This window comes from Ailuropoda melanoleuca, chromosome 1 (genome assembly GCF_002007445.2).
Source record: "Ailuropoda melanoleuca isolate Jingjing chromosome 1, ASM200744v2, whole genome shotgun sequence".
NCBI lineage: Eukaryota > Metazoa > Chordata > Mammalia > Carnivora > Ursidae > Ailuropoda > Ailuropoda melanoleuca.
Window position 1 is genome coordinate 8148782 of NC_048218.1, and position 6598 is coordinate 8155379.

General features: G+C 46.5%; 1 long non-coding RNA gene across 1 annotated transcript; it reads right to left on the bottom strand.

Moving 5' to 3' along the window:
- Positions 1–2735: 2735 nt before the first annotated feature.
- Positions 2736–6221, bottom strand: LOC117802369. Its single transcript, XR_004625648.1, has 3 exons — positions 6083–6221; positions 5330–5559; positions 2736–2805 (listed from the first exon to the last, which is right to left on the bottom strand). It is a non-coding gene; the product is annotated as an uncharacterized LOC117802369 (long non-coding RNA).
- Between the last annotated feature and the right edge of the window lie 377 nt (positions 6222–6598).

The window sequence follows — 6598 nt, forward strand, 5'->3', positions numbered from 1 at the left end:
GGCGCCTGGGTGGCACAGCGGTTAAGCGTCTGCCTTCAGCTCAGGGCATGATCCCGGCGTTCTGGGATCGAGCCCCACATCAGGCTCCTCTGCTATGAGCCTGCTTCTTCCTCTCCCACTCCCCCTGCTTGTGTTCCCTCGCTCGCTGGCTGTCTCTATCTCTGTTGAATAAATAAATAAAATCTTTAAAAAAAATAAAATAAAAACTGTGGGAAAACATATCAGCTCTGGCCAAATGGATCCCGTGAATTAGTCAATAAAGACAGTGGGGGGTAAAAAACAGGTATTTGTATTTTTAATGAAAACAAAGAACTAAGGAAGGCACAGATACAGCTTTTACTCTCAATTTGAGCCCCGTGTTTACTAGTTGAGCTGGAGAACTGGTCAACCTGGCCTGGGCATGCAGACGAACTTCAAATTCTTGTTTTACCACTGTCGTTGAAACCAATTGTTTTTTTTTACTCTTTCATTGGAAAACCCCTCTTGGGCAGCACCCTTTCTCTTGCTTCTCACGGTTCACTTTGATGCACAAGGCTGAGAGTAAATTAGTTGATAATAAATAACCTTTACTCAATCCCCATTGCAGCCCCTTGGAGTGGAGAGTGCATCCAACTATCTTTGGTGTTAATCACAGGAATACGCCGGCTGCTGGACATAGCTGTCCCCAGAAATAGTTCTATCTCCAGCCCTCAGTATGGTGAGACCACCCCACACACACACACCATATATAAAAGGCAGAAAGAAACAGAAATAGCATTTCTGCCTTAGGCATGAGTCTAGGACTGTGGAACATTGTTAAATTCCATGTCAGTGCCTTAAATCTCCACATCCAGGTTCCACTTTGATGGCAGTGGGTGGCCCTACAGCAGTCTGATGGCACCATAATAGTTCATCAGGGGTCACTGTATCAATGGACTCCTTGCCTGGTCGGTTAGGTCGTAGCACATCTGGGTAGATGACACATGTAGATACCAGCAGACTGTACGGGCTACTTTGAGCTGCTTGAGTACATTAATTTCAGGGCTTCTAACACCTTATCAGCAAAATACTGGTACACTTTGGACAGACAACAAGTGTCTAGTAGGCACCTGAGAAATGTGCTGACTCTGGCATCAAGGTGGCATCCTTTGGGATTTTCTCCAGTGCTGCAGAAGCCCTTACAGAGACACTTTAGGTGGGCTCGCACTGTAGGTATGTGCTTCTTGGAGTTGTTGGATGGAAAAGAACCCAGTAGAGGGGAAGAGTGAGTGGTCTGTGTGGGGGGCAGAGGAGAGGGAGAGGTGATAGATATGATATGATAAAAAACAAATGCTTCACAATTTCAGTTAGCTCATCCAAGCAGCTGGTCAGACCTACATGATAATAGAAGACAGAGCCACTTGTATTAATCAATCCTGTGGCTTGGCAAATAAATATGAATGACGACCAAAGAGCACCAAACGTTAGAAGAAAAAATGACCCTGAATAGGAGGACCAAGATGATTAACAGAATAATTGGAGCCAAGGAAAGCACAAACTAGGCACCAGATAAGAACTCAAATTAAATTCTTACCCAAAACTCTAATAAGAAACTGGGAAAAATTTAAAAGATATTATATATATAAAATGATAATGGTTGCTCTGAAAAAGGAGCAGTTAGAAGATATGGAAGAATATTTTTTTTAAGATTTTATTTATTTATGTGACAGAGAGACAGCCAGTGAGAGAGGGAACACAGCAGGGGAGTGGGAGAGGAAGAAGCAGGCTCCCAGTGGAGGAGCCCGATGCGGGACTCAATCCTGGAACGCCGGGATCACACCCTGAGCCAAAAGACGCTTAACGACTGCGCCCCGGAAGAATTTTTTAATATTAAAAATATTATTATTGAAATGAAACCTCTAATAAAAGACTTAGAAAAAAAAGTAAAGACAATCTTCCAGAATAAAAAAAAAAGGAAAATCAGAAAGAAAATGGAAGTGACAGGAGACCAACTCAGTAAGTCCAGTATTTCATCAGATGACAATTCCAAAAACACAGAAAAAGAAAAGTTAAAGGAGGAAATATTCATAAGGAAATAATCAAATGAAATTGCCAGAGCTTAAAAAAAAATCTACCAGAGATGAATAGAAACACTGGCTCAGCTAGAAAGTGCTCAAATGTTGTGCACTTTGAAGCGTCAAGTGTCACACCTAGATACATCCTTGTGCAATTTCCAATCAACCTAACGTAAAGAGAAGACCCTAAAAACTCACAGAGAGCAGCTATGTACAAGGAGACAAGAGTCAGATTTGCACTGGATTTCTAATCAGCAACACCATGTGTTAGAAAACAGTGGGGTAATGCCTTCACAGTGCTGAAGGAAAGTGATTTCAACGGAATTTTAACCTGTCGATCAAATGAGAAGGCAAAATAAAGACATTTCATACGTGAAAAGACTCAGAAAGTTTTACCTTCCATATAATCTGCTGAGAAAATTACTTAAGGATACGCTCCAGTAAAATAATGACAGTAATCGCTAGCACTTATTGAGGCTTCACTAAATGCCAGGCACAGTTCTAAATACTTTACATGCATGATTTCAACCTTACAATGACCCTGTGTTTGGTTATCATATTTACCATCATAATCCCCATTCTATGTACAAAGAAACAGACATAGAAAGATTCGGTAGCTTGTCCAGGGTCATAGAGCTACTGTGTGGAAGCCATGGGAGTTGCACTGGGAGTTGGCTCCAGCCTGGTACTTTCCCACCATGATGCGGTGACTCTCGGAGCTAGAAAGAATCCAAGGAAGGAAGGCAAGTCTGCAGACCCAACTGACCCTAACCTGGGAGGAAACGGAGAAGACATATCAGGATAAGAGTCACTCTGTGGATCTGCCAAGCAAGCATTCTAACCTAGAACAGAAGAACAGGCTGTGGAAGTGTGACTCTATGGTGAAACTAGATTCTCTTAACAAGTATGTGATCGAGAAAGCTGGATGATCTCATGATGGGGTGAACAAACATGATTCTTTTGTGAACAAATGTTTAAAAAGAAAGTTAAAAGCCCATCAAACCCAAGGATGTCATGGTTCAAATGTGGAGCAAATTGAAATGGGGGCATGATTGAAACTACGGATGAGGGGTAAGAAGAGAGAATCCAGTTGATCCTGACACCTGGCTCAGTCTTTTTGGGGGGGCCCAGGTGGGTGGCAAAGGTTGGCATTTCCTTCTCCATGGTTTAGTCACATCCCATGGTTCAGAGATCAATATTTGCATAATCATGACATTGTAAACACTCTATATTGAGTTTGGGATTTGAGAATTAGGCCAAACTGTCAGTTATTGATCTAAATAGAATGCAAATGATCAAAGCTTGACTTGGCTCAAAGAGAGGGAAGAGATGGAATGAAGTAGAGAGACCACATTTCTTCATCATAATGATGCAAAATCCAATATTGTCTAAGTTGATAGGCCAAGAGATTTTAATGTATTGTTGAAAGCAGGGTTTCTCAGCCTTGGCACTGTTATGATTTGGCTGGATAATTCTCTGTTATGGGGACTGTCCCATGCACCCTGAGCTGTGGGCAGCATTGCTAGTCTCTACTCACTAGACGTCAATACCACCTTCGAGTTGTAACAGCCAAAACCTGTCTCCAGGCATTGCCAAATGCCCCCTCCAACACACCAGGGAGACTCCCCTGTTTAAGAAGCTGGTTTAGAGTTATAAATATAATCAGTAGAATAACTCAAAGTGAGATAAACTTAACAAAAATTGGGAGAAGGTGGAGGTGTTGCAGGTTATGGATAAGCTAATTCACTCGTCTATCATAGCTGTTATGAGATTTTGGACTAAAGTTGATAAATCAAGAAAAGGCAATATAATTTTCATGGGACAGTCTGAAAATGATATGTGATAAAGTAAAAAAATGAGCCTCCCGGTAGCTAGGCTGTGTGAGGAGACGGAATGGAACCAGAAGCCCACAACGTGCAGAGGCGCACTATGACTCTAAAAAATAGACAGTCCTACACCGTGACAGGCAAGACGCACGAAGCTCATTCAAGTCTGTGTTCTTAACAAGACCATGGTTGTGCTGTTCTGGCAAGTTGCCCAGTTGACAAACTGACTGGCTCTCTCGAGGCTCCTCCTGTAACGGGCCTATGGATGGGTCCATGTAGTTCCTGCAATTTTACTCCTCCTGACTCCCCCACCTGAGCCTTTCTACAGTTTCCCTACGTGTTCTCCACTCCAAGCTACCACACGCAGCTATGTTTGCCCACAGGTGTGTTCCTGGTGGTCTTGGGCTGGCAAGCTTTAACATACGACACTTCATTTAAAATGTAAAAGCTGGCCCTGTTGGTCCCCTCTGCTCCGGCCTGCCCAAAATATCTATCTGCCAATAGGGTTATTGGATCTGATTCAGAAGCAGTGCAAGGGGGTCAAGTTTGGCTTGAGAGGATGTTCCTAATTCCTTTATCACTGCCGTCTTTTTCCCATTGCAAGGGCAAGCCTGGAGGGCCCAGCTTTAAGAAGCAGTGAAGCCAAGACCCCTCGCCTCTGGAGAGGGGAGCCCCCTATTTGTACCCTGCACTAGGAAGGACTCTTTACGTGCTTCGTGGATTTGGTATTTACAGTAACAAGCATGGTGGTCATCACTGTGCGGAAGGAGAAGGTGAAGCTGAGAGAGATTCAGTGACTTGCCCTAGGCCTCCTGCCCAGGAAGTAGCCAGTGGGTCTTTATATGTCCAGCATGGGTTCTTCTGTTCTTCCCAGGCCAGAATGGACCAGGGAGGGCAGGGTAAGGGTGACGTGTGGGGGGTGAGGTGAGATCCGTCCTGCATTGTCCAAGGAGACCTGGGGTGGGAGTGGATGTGCCAAAGGCCAGTGGGGGGCACATTCTCGGGACGGGATATTTGCACCTGGCCCTGCACCCCTGTCACTCAGGACCTCATGACCACCATCTTGACACCTCCCAGGAGACGTAAGCTAAGTTGCCACCAGCAAGGACCTGCTTTCCCATCCTTCCTTCCCACTCCTGCTTCCCCTCAGGGTCTTGTTTTCTCAGGTGCCTTTTCTGTGTGGCTGGGGTCACACGGTACTCACGGCCCCTCAGGCACATGACCTGGAGCCATTCGTGCCCGGCAGCCTGGCCTGCTCCCACCAGTTACCCACCGTGGTTTGGGGCCCATGAAGTGAGTCAGGAAGTCAGCCCTCCCCAGGCACCTCTGGGACAAAAGCTTACTTATACAACCCCATGAGTCTGCATTGGGTTGTGTTTCAACTGAGACACACTGCAGTGCAGGGTGGGGCGGAGCCTACCATCCGCACGGAGTGGCCCGGGAAGGAGAGCAATGAAAGCCTGGTCTTACTGCTCCTGGTGGTGGGGAGGAAGCCTGGCGAGGTGCAGGCCTCCAAGCAGAGTGGGTTGGGAAGGAAGGCGTGTTCTCACTGTTCCAGAACATTCATCCACACAGGCTGTGGTTCAAGGGCTGCTGTGAACAACCTGAGATAATGATGCAGTTCTCCAGAGGCTGATGTCTTCTGGGACCAAGATGTCAGGTCCCTGGATCTTCCTCCCTGCCCCTTAGCTTCTGCCCTTCTTGGGGAAAAAAATTAAAACAACCCAGTCAGTGCCCCAGTACAGTTATTATTCAGATAGTTCCCACCAGAACACTCATGTTCTTTTGTCTCTGCCTCCAGCAGCCCTGAGCCTGCATTGCCCCGGGGCGGGGGGCTGGAGCGAACCTGGCTCCCTGCTTGAGGGATCTGAGGGAGGAGGGGGGCATCCAGGTGTCTGAGATACCCCCTCACCTGCTGTGTTTGTGATCACAGAGGCCAGCCCTTGTGTCCCAGGGAAGGCATGGCAGGGATTGCTGTCAGCCTGGCTGCCTGATTCCTTCAACCATCAGTTCCAGAAGCAGAAGGGCCCAATCTTCTTAGAAGTTTCTGCCAGACTTCATAAGAACTACTCGCATATATGAGCGCTGTGAGCTGAGGCCATGGGACTACGAGTCCATGGAATTTGTCATGCAAGAGTCACTCCTGCCCGCACGTCTCCACAAGGGAAGAGTGGACAGAGAGTTGGTGGAGGGGAAGGGACACGTTGCAAAATCAGACAATACCTTCAACAACTACCTTCTGCCTTTCGATGTTAGGACCGGCTTGCCTTTTGTTATAGTTGTTGCTTGAGAATTCCAGGGAAAGATGGACTATTTGCACGTTGATCAGACTCACTAAAGGATACAAGCCCAAATTTGTCCGTCTAAGGATGGAGACAAAGAAGCTATTTTTACTCCAGGTCAGGAAATGGTAAAAGGTACAACTTTCCTAAGCTCCCCGCTCTTATCAATGGCAGCAGAAAGCTAAACATTAGCCTGCTAGTTAATGGGCTTTTGAAACTCAAACAGCAACGCAGGTCAGTTTTGAATGTCAGCTGCTCAACCACCTCTGCTTTCCATCTTTCCCAAGAACTGCGATGGAGACGAGATAAGACTTCTCCTTCCTTCTCTGGGCCGCCTTATGCTCCTTCCAGGCTACGCTGTATCAGCGGGGGGCTCACTGCCCACCAGCTCCAGCCTCAGATCCAATGGCACGAATAGTGTGTTTACCCGAGCTCGGGGCTCTCAAAGGGTTGCTGT